An 11086-nucleotide genomic window follows, 5' to 3' on the forward strand; every position below is an offset into this window, starting at 1 on the left:
ACAAACATGGTTGTCGAACCTCCTCACACCTTTTCGAGCCTGAGAGTCAAGTCATAACTCCTCATATAGGGCCTGTGAGGCTTCCTTGGTTTTGGTCTGGACACATCTTTCTCTCCACACGCTCGGATCCAGCCAACATTGGCTCCTCCTCGTCCCCAGGATGCATCACGTTCTCCTTCCTAGGTCAAAGGCAAGGCCAACGAGACCCTGAGACACTTCCAACCCCACTACCCACCACCTCCAGCCCCTCCGCCTGACTAAGTCATCATCAGGCCACTTCCTCCAGGAGTTTCCCTGTGTCCCTCCCTCCCATGGTAGAGGTGTCCCCCCTCTGAGCTCCACAACACATGTCACCTTCAGGTCACCCACCTTGGTGTGCTGTCACTGGCTGGCTTCCCCACCCTGAGAGCTCTCGCTGTGCTATTCACCACTCAGCCTATTCACCACTCAGCCTCCTGACAGGGTAGTTTTCTACTCGCGAAATCAACATTTTCCACCTCTTGGGCTGTGAGAAGTGAGATGGAAAAGGCAGAGAACTGAAGGGATTACTGGAATTTAATCAGAGTAGGAATTGAATGAACCTAATTAACAAACTCTAGTGTGAAAGACTGCACATAAGGGACTACTAACTGTGCCTCTGTGATTCCTTCTACTCTCTAACTAACATATATTATGCCTCTGACCAGTGTGTCAAATGGTTACACTGGGGGAAGTGCATGGGGGAGACAACCAGTTACAGTGAGGAGCATGCCATTTTCATTGCTCTGCTGCTCACCATTAGTTAATAATTGAACATTAATGATAATTGGCATTAACCTAATAAAGAACAATTATTAACAGTAATCCAAAAGAACTAATCCTAAATCCTCAAAACATATTCTAATGCCAGCTCTTACAGCCACTGCGAAACTTGGGGAAACTCTTGCTCTTTTTTTTTTCTTTTTTTTTGAGACAGTCTCACTATGTTGCCCTCGGTAGAGTGCCATGGCATCACAGCTTGCAGCAACCTCCAACTCTTGGGCTTAAGCTCTTGCTCTTTTAGATCTCACTCCCTCTCCTACGGGATGAAGAGACCCCAGACAATCTCAGGCCTTGAGAGCCCTGTGTCTGAGGTGCTGGCCCACAACAGGCCTCCTGATACTGAATGAAGGACGATGCCACGGCCCTCAGCTGCCCCGGCTGTTAACACTGCAGTGTGCTTTGAATAGGGGGACAGTGTCGCCTACAGGATCTTCGACCTTTGAAGGACACGACAGGGCAGAGAGGGGCGCTTGGGAGCTTCGTCCATCAGGACTGACTTTCCAGACCAATCCTTCCTCCCGGCTCTTACTTGACCACTTCTTCCAGCACAATCAAGACCTACAGGTGCCAGTGTGGGTGTTGTTTGTCAGACCTCACACAATGGCAGTTGTCTTGGGGTGGGGTGGGGGTGGAGGGAACTGCAGGAGGCCACGCCAGCAACCTCTGCTCACCTGCCCTTTCCCAGCAAAACAGTCCTCGTGCCTTTCTCTAAATTCCACGCTGATCAGTGTACGGGCAAAATGCTACACCGACTAGAGCCTTGTAGAAGATAACTCAGCATGGGCTGGGGGAGCTGGAGAAGCCCCTGGAATGGAAAGGCTTTAATTGGACAGAAAGGATTTGATTGCATAGAGCCCACCTTATACCTAAAAGCCAAAATATTTGGAGAAGTGTTTATAATTTACATGTGAATCTTTTCTATGTCAGGGTTGACTTGTCAGCTCAGTCTTTTTTTTTCCTTATATTTAAGTTAATTTTTTTATGTTTAATTGTTATGGCTATATAATAGTTGTAAACCTTTCTAGGGTGCATGTGGTGTTTTGATACAGTCATACAATGTGCAATGATCAAATCAGGGTAATTGGACTGTCCATCACCTCAGGCATTTATCATTTTTTTGTTTCAGAACATTCTAGTTCCACTCTTTGGTTATTTTTAAGATTACCCTAACTTACTGTTGATGGCTTATTTTTTTGTTTTGTTTCCACATACTTCATAATGATTTTTTTCATTTTGTGAATATCTTTTATTTCTTCCAAGGAACTAAAATGTTTGTTTTGAAATCTCTTTTAGACTTTATAAAAATGATTTAATAAATGTATGTTCAAATTTGATTTTTATGGACTATTTAGCCATAAATTTTGTCCTGCACCCTAGAGTTTTCTTGGTAGCCTCATTTCTTTCAGCAACAAATGTGGTTAATATTTATTAAACACTGAACATGTACAGACATCTCTCCTGAATTAAGTTTACAAACATGCGATCCTGATGACACCCCAGTAATGTAGGATCTTATTATTAGTTTCACTGCACAGAGTAGAAAACAGGTGTAGGGTAAACAAGTAACCTTCCCAGAGTCACACCCACAGCTGGCCCCGCAGCCCAGGCTCCCAGCCACTGCACAGACCTGTTTCTCACTGCCACAGCTTACTGGACAGTGCGTATTAATTCAATTGTAATCCTTATAACAAAACTAAGGGAGATTTTATTACCCCCATTTTAGGGATAAGGAAACTTAGGAATAGTAAGTTTAAGTAACTGGCCCAAGGCCATATATCCAGCATCTGGCTGAGCCAGATGTCAACTGATAGGCTATAGTGTCTCCTTATCTGTAACAAAAACCCAACCCGTGACTGCTGAGGCCACAGAATGGGACAAAGGCAAAGCAGCGTGGGCACTAGAAGGCCTTACAGAAAGGGCCAGAAGTGACCCCAGGCCTTGCCTTGGTGGACAGGATGGGAGCACTTGGGGACGAGGAGGGGCTGGGAAACCCTGCTCTTGAGGGCTGCACAGGAAGGACTGAGTGCATGAGCCGTCCTGGAAGAGTCAGGCTCCTGCAAGGATTCTGGACCCTCCCCCCGCGGGCCTGAGCTTTGACTGCCCCATTGCCAGCCCAGTCCTGGCGGTTGACCCTTCCACCTGTCTGGTGATCAGCGCTGGGGCTCAGCAGTGCCTCACCTGGAGGGGTAGCCACCAGGGGGCAGGATCAGGAGGGGACAGGCAGTGCAGGCGAGGAGAGGCAGGGTGGGGGCTAGGGCAGTCCCTGGGCTTGCACCCAGCATGGCAGAGAAGGGCTGGGCTCTTTTGTCCATTTATTTTTTATTTGTGGTAAAATACACATGAGAGAACACTGTCCTCTGAACCATTTTTCTAAGTGTACAGTTTGGTGGCATTCAGAACATTGTCACTGTTGTGCAAACATCGTCACCACTCATCTCCAGAACTCATTTTGTTTTACCAAATTGAAACTCTGTCCCCATTAAACACAAACTCCCCAATTCTCTTCATCCCAGAGGCCACCAGAGTAGAGGAAAGGAGAAAGCAATTCTTCTTCCTCATGCCTCGCCCTGGGATGCTGAGGGCTTGTGTGTTTTCTGTGAGCCGAGGCTCTGTCTGAGGCCCTGATCCAGAGCAGTAACCAGGGAGAGAGCCCCGGTTCCCTGGCCCTGGTGAGCACTGTGGCCGCAAGAGGATAGCTTTCTGTTTGCCCCTAGCGTCCTGCTAACTACGGCCCTTCAGAGCTACTCAGGTTTTCATTTGAGATCACATCTGTCATGTTCTAATGTGAGTTCTAGGCTCTACACATATGCTTAAAAACTCAAAAGGGGCTGACCACAGTGGCTCATGTGATAATCCAAGCACTTTTGGAGGCCAACATGAGAGGCTTACTTGAGGCCAGGAGTTTGAGACCAGCCTGAGGAATATAGCAAGAACACTTCTCTGTAAAAAATAGAAAAACTAAGCCTGAGCAAGATCAAGACCCCATCTCTAAATATATGTATATATATATATATATATATATATATATATATATATATATATATATATATAGCCAGGGCTTGGTTCCTGTAGCTCAAGCGGTGAAGGAGCCAGCCACATACACCAGAGCTGGCAGGTTCGAATCCAGCCTGGGCCTGCCAAACAACAATGACAACTACAACCAACAAAATGTAGCCGGGCATTGTGGCAGGTGCCTGTAATCCCAGCTATTTGGGAGGCTGAGGCAAGAGAATCGTGTAAGCCCAGGAATTGGAGGTTGCTGTGAGCTGCGATGCCACAGCACTCTACCCAGGGCAACAGCTTAAGGCTCTGTCTCAAAAAAACAGGTGTTGGCTCAGCCCCTATAGCTCAAGCAGTTAAGGCACCAGCCACATATACCAGAGATGGCAGGTTCGAATCCAGCCTGGGCCTGCCAAACAACAATGACAACTACAACAAAAAGTAGCTGGGCATTGTGGCAGGTGCCTGTAATCCCAGCTACTTAGGAGGCTGAGGCAAGAGAATTGCGTAAGCCCAGGAGTTGGAGGTTGCTGTGAGCTGCGATTCCACAGCACTCTACCCAGGGCAACAGCTTAAGGCTCTGTCTCAAAAAAAAAAAAAAAAAAAAAGCCATGGGCAGCGCCTGTGGCTCAGGGAGTAGGGCGCCGGTCCCATATGCTGGAGGTGGTGGGTTCAAACCCAGCCCTGGCCAAAAAAAAAAGCCAGGTGTTGTGGCATGTGTCTATAGTCCCAGCTACTTAGTAGGATGAGGTAAGAGGATCACCTGAGCCCAGGAGTTTGAGGTTACTGTGAGCTATGAGGCCATAGCACTCTATAGAGGGCAAAAGTGAGACTCTGTCTAAAATTAAAAAGTAAGGAAAAAAAAGAAAAGTTAGCCTTAACCAGGTGTGGTGGCACACAGCTATAGTCCTAGCTACTTAGGAGGCTGAGGCAGGAAGATCACTGGAGCCCAGAAGTTCAAGGCTGTGGTGAGCTACGCTGATGCCACTGTACTCCAACCTGGTCAACAGAGCAATACCCTATCTCAAAAGAAAAGAAGAACATGGATGGAGCTGGAAAATATTCTTCTTAGTAAAGTATCTCAGGAATGGAAAAAATATATATCCAATGTACTCAGTACTACTGTGAAACCAATTTATAATCACTCATACTTGCATATGAAAAATGAAACACAACTTTAGCCTAGGATGAAATAGGGAAGGGGAGGGAGAGGGGAGGGGAGGGGGTGGGTTGATAGAGGGAGGGTTAGCAGGGGGACCACACCTATGGAGCACATTGCAAGTACAAGTTGGATCTATCAGGTGTAGAACGCAAATGTCTTAATGCTATAATTGAGTAAATGACGTGAAAGCTATGTTGATTAGTAGGATGTAAGCACTCCAATTTGTACAAATAATCAACACATCGAATCCCATAATGGCATAAATGTATTTATGATCTATGTACAAATGACTTAATAAAAAAAATAAAAGAAGAATGTGGTAGGCTGCTATTCTGGTGACCTTGGAACAAATGGCCACACATTTCTTAGGACTGACTGTTCTGAGGCCGGGGAGGCCCTAGGAAGTTTCCACTTTGGGGAGTCAAAATAGGTCCTACCAGGCCTCTGGACTTAGGAAATGTCTAATTCCTGGAAGGGTCAATAAAGAGTTTCCCTTAGCAGTCTCCACTTCACAGTTTGCTCCTAAAATCCTCCATCTCCCTCACCTCAAGAAAGAGAAGGAAGCTCCAGGCCATCTGTCCTAGCACCTGGATGGCACACGTGTCCCCAGCTTGGCAATGGCCAGCAAGTGGGACAAGAGCCCTTCCCCAAGTAATGCCTTTGGACAGAGGTAACACTACATCAGCAGCCTCCCCTCCACTCAGCCTGCAGGGTCATCTCTCACGAGTAAGTCACTGGTGGGGTCACGCGTCTGACTTGAGTTCTTAGTTCAGTTTGCAAACCTGGAAAGAATTTGTAACAGGACACACCCACCTGCTGTAAGTCACAACCCATGTGTGTCCCATACTTATTCCCTAAGGACCTGCAGCCGGTATCCTGGGAGAGAGCCATGCGTCCATCTTCCCTCAAGAGCACACAGGGAAACGAGACAAAGAAACACGCGCAACCACGGGACGGGCGCGGTAAGGGACTGAGTCAGTGGCCGGGGCAGCGGCTGCTCTCTGTGGGGGGGGCAGGCGCGACCTCTGGCAAGTGGAGCTCCTTGAGCAAAGACAACGCCACCAAGGGGCAAACTGCCTACAGGTGGGAGGGGAAGGCAGGAAGGTGGGGAGGGAGAAGCTGACACAGGCAGGGGCCCCTGGGCCCCGGCAGCCCCACTCTCAGGAGGGAGGTCTGGGCAGGACAGCAGGACGTGTGACAACACGTAAATCTGGCTCCTGAGTCTCCCCTTCGCAGCGCCTGGACCTGGGGCAGAGCACTGTGGGAGTCAACATCGTCATTTGTAAGACGGAGGCAGAGGCTGCTTCCGGGGTTGGTGCCAGACATTTATGGTGTGACGAGCAGACCCTGGGTGACAGGTGCCCAACATGGCTTCCCAGGCACCCTGCATGGGCCAGGCTGTGCGCCAGGCCCTGGGGTTCATCTGAGAACAAGGAGAAGCCAGAGCCCCGCGTTGGTGCGTGCTTGCATTCCGGCGGCAACAGACGGGCCTCCACAACAAATGTGATAAATAAGGAAATTACAGAAACTTCCATAGTGTGGCAGAGGCATTAAGTGCTATGGATTTTAAAAAAATAGAGCAGAGGGACAGAAGGTGCTTTATGGGTTGGTGGCCTGTGAGCTGAGAACAGAGAGTGCCCGGCAGAGGGGACAGCCGTGCAAAGGCCCACAGTGGAGCCTGTCTGGAAGAGGCCCGGCACTGTGGCTCACTTTGCAAGGCCAACGCGGGAGGCTCACTTCCAGCCAGGAGCTGGAGACCGGCCTGAACACCAGCAGGCAGGAGCAGGGGTGAGGGGAACAGGCTGCTGAGGGCAGAGGGAGGAGGAGTGTGTACTTCATGTCAGCTCTTGCAGGCCTGGGTGAGAACTTTGGCTTTTGGGAAGTCTCCAGAGGGTTTTAAGCAGAGAACTCACACAAGCCAACTGCTACGTGGCAGGACCCCCTTTCCCACCTAGCTGCCCTCTTAAGAATCACCTTTAAAAGCCAAGAATCCACACAAGGTTCCCAGGTGGCCCTCTGGGGACAGCTCCCACCGGGGGCTGGCAGTGCGGTGCTAGAAGTGGTGAGATTCTGGATCCACTCTGGAGGTAGATCAAGCTGGCAGATTCTCTGGCAAATTGAATGTGGGAAATTAGAGAAAAAGACTCACTATGGTGTGTTCTTAAGATGTTCAAGTATTTTAAGACGTTCAGTATCCCCAAGAAAACAAAGGCACTCTGCAGTTAGATGACGTGGCCGAGTTCCAGCAACCATGTACATGATAGAGGCAAACCCAAAACCCAGGCTTGATTGTGGCTTTGTGACCCTGTTCTATCACATTCTAGGAGTGCCCACACCTACACTGTTTGTTCCCAGCACAAAGAGTAGTGACTAAAACAGTCTGTGATTAGAAATAGGAGTCACAGGCCAGGTGGGGTGGCTCACACCTGTAATCCTCCCACTCTAGGAGGCTGAGACAGGTGGATTGAGCTCAGGAGTTTGAGACCAGCCTGAGCAAAAGTGAGATGACACCCTCCCACCTCCACCCTTGGTCTCTACTAAAAAAAAAAAAAAAATTAGTTGGACATAGTGGCATATGCCTATAGTCCCAGCTACTTGAGAGGCTGAGACAGATGATGGCTTGAACCCAGGAGTTTGAGGGTGCTGTGAGTTAAGACACCATAGCACTCAAGCCTGGGGCAACAGAGTGAGACTTTGTCAAAAAGAAAGAAAGAAAGGAAAGAAAGAAAAAGGAAAGAAAGGGAAGGGAGGGAGGGAGGGAAGGAAGGAAGGAAGAAAGAAAGAGCAACCACAGTTGGGGAGTAGGAAAAACAAGTTTCCATCAGCCTTCTTGGTTCCCTTGTATATACGTCCAGTCTGTGCACACACACCAAGGTCCAACTGGTAAGCAGGGCATCTTCTCTTTCCCTCTCCCCCCTCTCCCTTTCTCCTACCCTTCTGGCTTGTAGCTCACCTCTAGAATTCTGTTATTTGCCTGACATGTTCCTTCAGAAAGGACCGGGGGTCACCTCCAGCCTTCTTCAGACCGTCATAGTCTTAGGACCAGGGAAGGCCTAGAGAGAGAGGCCGCCCAGCCGGAAGGAGCCAGGGTCACCAAAGCCAGTCCACAATGACCTGCACTTCATTTCAGAGGATTATATAGAAAGTGGTCGGATTTTCACAAGATGGCCCCGAAGGCAAAGAAGGCAGTGCTAAAAGGCAAGCACAGCCACAAAACAGATCTATACATCACTACCTTCCAGCAGCTGAGGACACTGAGGCTTCAGAGGCAGCCCAAATTCCTTTGGAAGAGCACCCCCTGGAGGAACAAGCTTGACCCTGCACCATCACCACATTCCCCCTGACCACTGAGTCATCATGAAGAAGATAGACTATAGCATTGGGGAAGTCAAAGCCAACAAGCACCAGATCAAACAGGCTCTGAAGAAGCTCCATGACATTGATGTGGCCGAGGTCAGCACCCTGATCAGGCCCTGGAGAGAAGATGATGTCCCAGTTAGGATGCTTTGGATGTTGCTGACAAAATTGGGATCATCTAAACCACGTCCAGCTGGCTAATTCTAAAATATTCTAATATTATCTTTTCACAATTAAAAAAAAGTGGTCAGGATGGTGCCTGTGGCTCAAAGGAGTAGGGCTCCAGCCCCATATGCCAGAGGTGGCGGGTTCAAACCCAGCCCCGGCCAAAAACTGCAAAAAAAAAAAAAAAAAAATTTAAAAGTGGTCAGAAGGCAGGTAGTAGAAACAAGATGTGGATTTAAGTGCCCAACGCGGGGACCTCTTATGAGCTCTGTGGTAACATGATAATGACAATTTATTAAAATTCTGAGTCTCAGTCTTCTGTCTAAAATATGAGGATAATCGTAGTGTCAACCCCAGAGAGGTATTGTTGCAAGAATTTAAAGTAAAGAGACCAACTGTCCCATTTGTCCAGGACCGAGGGGATTCCAGTCCTTGACAAACCAGGATGAGTTTGTTACTCTAATGAGAAAATATATAAGAAGCTCTTGGACTTGGCACATAGTAAATGCTCTATAAATGCTAGTGATTATTTCATTCTCCAACAACAAATACTTAGTAAGCACTTACTCCGTGCTAAATGCTGTTTATTACGCTGGGGCTAGAAAATAGGTACAGTCCTATTCTCATGGAGTTTGCAGGCATTTCCTGAGCACCCAGACCAAGTCCTTGGGGTCCAGCTATGACTGGCTTAATAGAAAGAGCTGTCTGTGTCCAAGTGGGAAGAGAGAGGTTGGTGAGGCTGGGCTCCAGGGAGGTGGCCCTGGAACACTTCTCTCAGCTCTCCCCTTGCAAAAGCCACCAAAAAAAGCAGTCACCTCTATGGCTTCTTCTGTCGAAAGCACTGGAACCAAAGACGCTGGATAGCCCCAGGTCTGGTCAAATGACCAGGGGTTTCTTGACAAAGGGCTCTGGGCAAGCCCAGCTGTCCTTGACTTTCTTTTGACCAAGTCATGGCAAACCATGTGTCTGGAAGTTCCCTGTGTTGGCCACAAGATGGCAGAAGAGCACATCTGTGGGAAAATGGGACAGCAAAAGGGTGCTGCAAATGTCAGAAATACCTTTATTTTGAGACAGAGTCTCACTATGTCATCCTGGGTAAAGTGCCATGGCGTCACAGCTCACAGCAATCTCAAACTCTTGGGCTTAAGCAACTCTCTTGCCTCCACCTCCCCAAGTAGCTGGGACTATAGGCACCCGTGACAATGCCCAACTATTTTTTGTTGCAGTTGTCGTTGTTTAGCTGGCCCGACCAGGTTTGAACCCACCAGCCTCGGTGCATGTGGCCAGCACCATAACCACTGTGCTACGGGTGCCGAGCCAGAAATACCTTTCTGGAAATTCTTCGTGCATACACATCAGAAGGCCAGTCACATGCTTACCACTTATAGTTCTAGAAGTTTCAAAACTGGGACAGGCCATAGTGGACTTCTAGTCTGTCCGCACTCAGGGAGAGGTTTCCGGAGAGGTCACTGTTCCTCAGAAGTGAAGGAAGATTCCATTGGATGGAATACTTGTCTGAAAGTAGCACTCCATCGTGTTTCAGCTTTTGATGTTACTACTGAAAAGCCCAAGCCATGCTGATTCTTACTGAACTTTCATGTTTTTCTGTCCAGAAGCTTGAAGAAGCCTCTCATCTAGTAATTTGAATTTCCTGGTGGTGTACGTGGTATGTGGGGCCATTTTACCCACTAGACAGATGCTCAAGGGGCCCTTTCAATCAAGAAATTCACATCCTTTGGTTCTGGGACATTTTCATGAACATTCTATTTTCCATTTTCTCCCTTCCATTTCCTCTGTGCTCTCTGTAACTACTACTTAGATGCTGTTCTCCTTGACCAAGCCTCTAATTTTCTTATCGTTTCTCTCCTACTTCTTTTTCTTTTCATTCTTCTTTCTTTGGAGATTGCTTCAACTTAGGCTCCAAATTCTCTCTCTTTTTTTTATTTCTGTTAATCATGTCTTTACTCCAAAGGATCCTTTTTATTTATTTATTTTTATTAAATCATAGCTGTGTACATTAATGCGATCATGGAGCACCATACACTGGTTTTATAGACCGTTTGACACATTTTCATCACACTGGTTAACACAGACTTCCTGGCATTTTCTTAGTTATTGTGTTAAGACATTTACATTCTACATTTACTAAGTTTCACATGTACCCTTGTAAGATGCAGGGTCCTTTTTATTATCTGAATTGTCATTATCTGACCTGGGTCCAGCTCCCATTTTATGATTATAGCATCTTATAACTTTCAGACTCTTGATATAGGGATTTTAAAGTTTCCCCACCCCTACCCCTTACCCCCATATAATCTCCATTCCTGCCCAGGTGGTGGAGAGGAGAGGTACCTGACTGGGGGTGATTCAAGGTCTAATTCCTACTTGTCCCACCTCCACCCGCTTCCTAAGGTAGCTGGAACCGCCAGTCCCTCACCTGCGTGTCTGCGTCCGTGTGTGTACACGCGTGGGTGCGGTGCGTGCGTGTGCACTTTGGTCTGCGTCCGCGTGTGTACACGCGTGGGTGCGGGGTGTGCATGTGCACTTTGGTCTGCGTCCGTGTGTGTACACGCGTGGGTGAGGTGTGTGCGTGTGCAGTTT

The sequence above is a fragment of the Nycticebus coucang genome, chromosome 15 (assembly GCF_027406575.1).
Source record: "Nycticebus coucang isolate mNycCou1 chromosome 15, mNycCou1.pri, whole genome shotgun sequence".
NCBI lineage: Eukaryota > Metazoa > Chordata > Mammalia > Primates > Lorisidae > Nycticebus > Nycticebus coucang.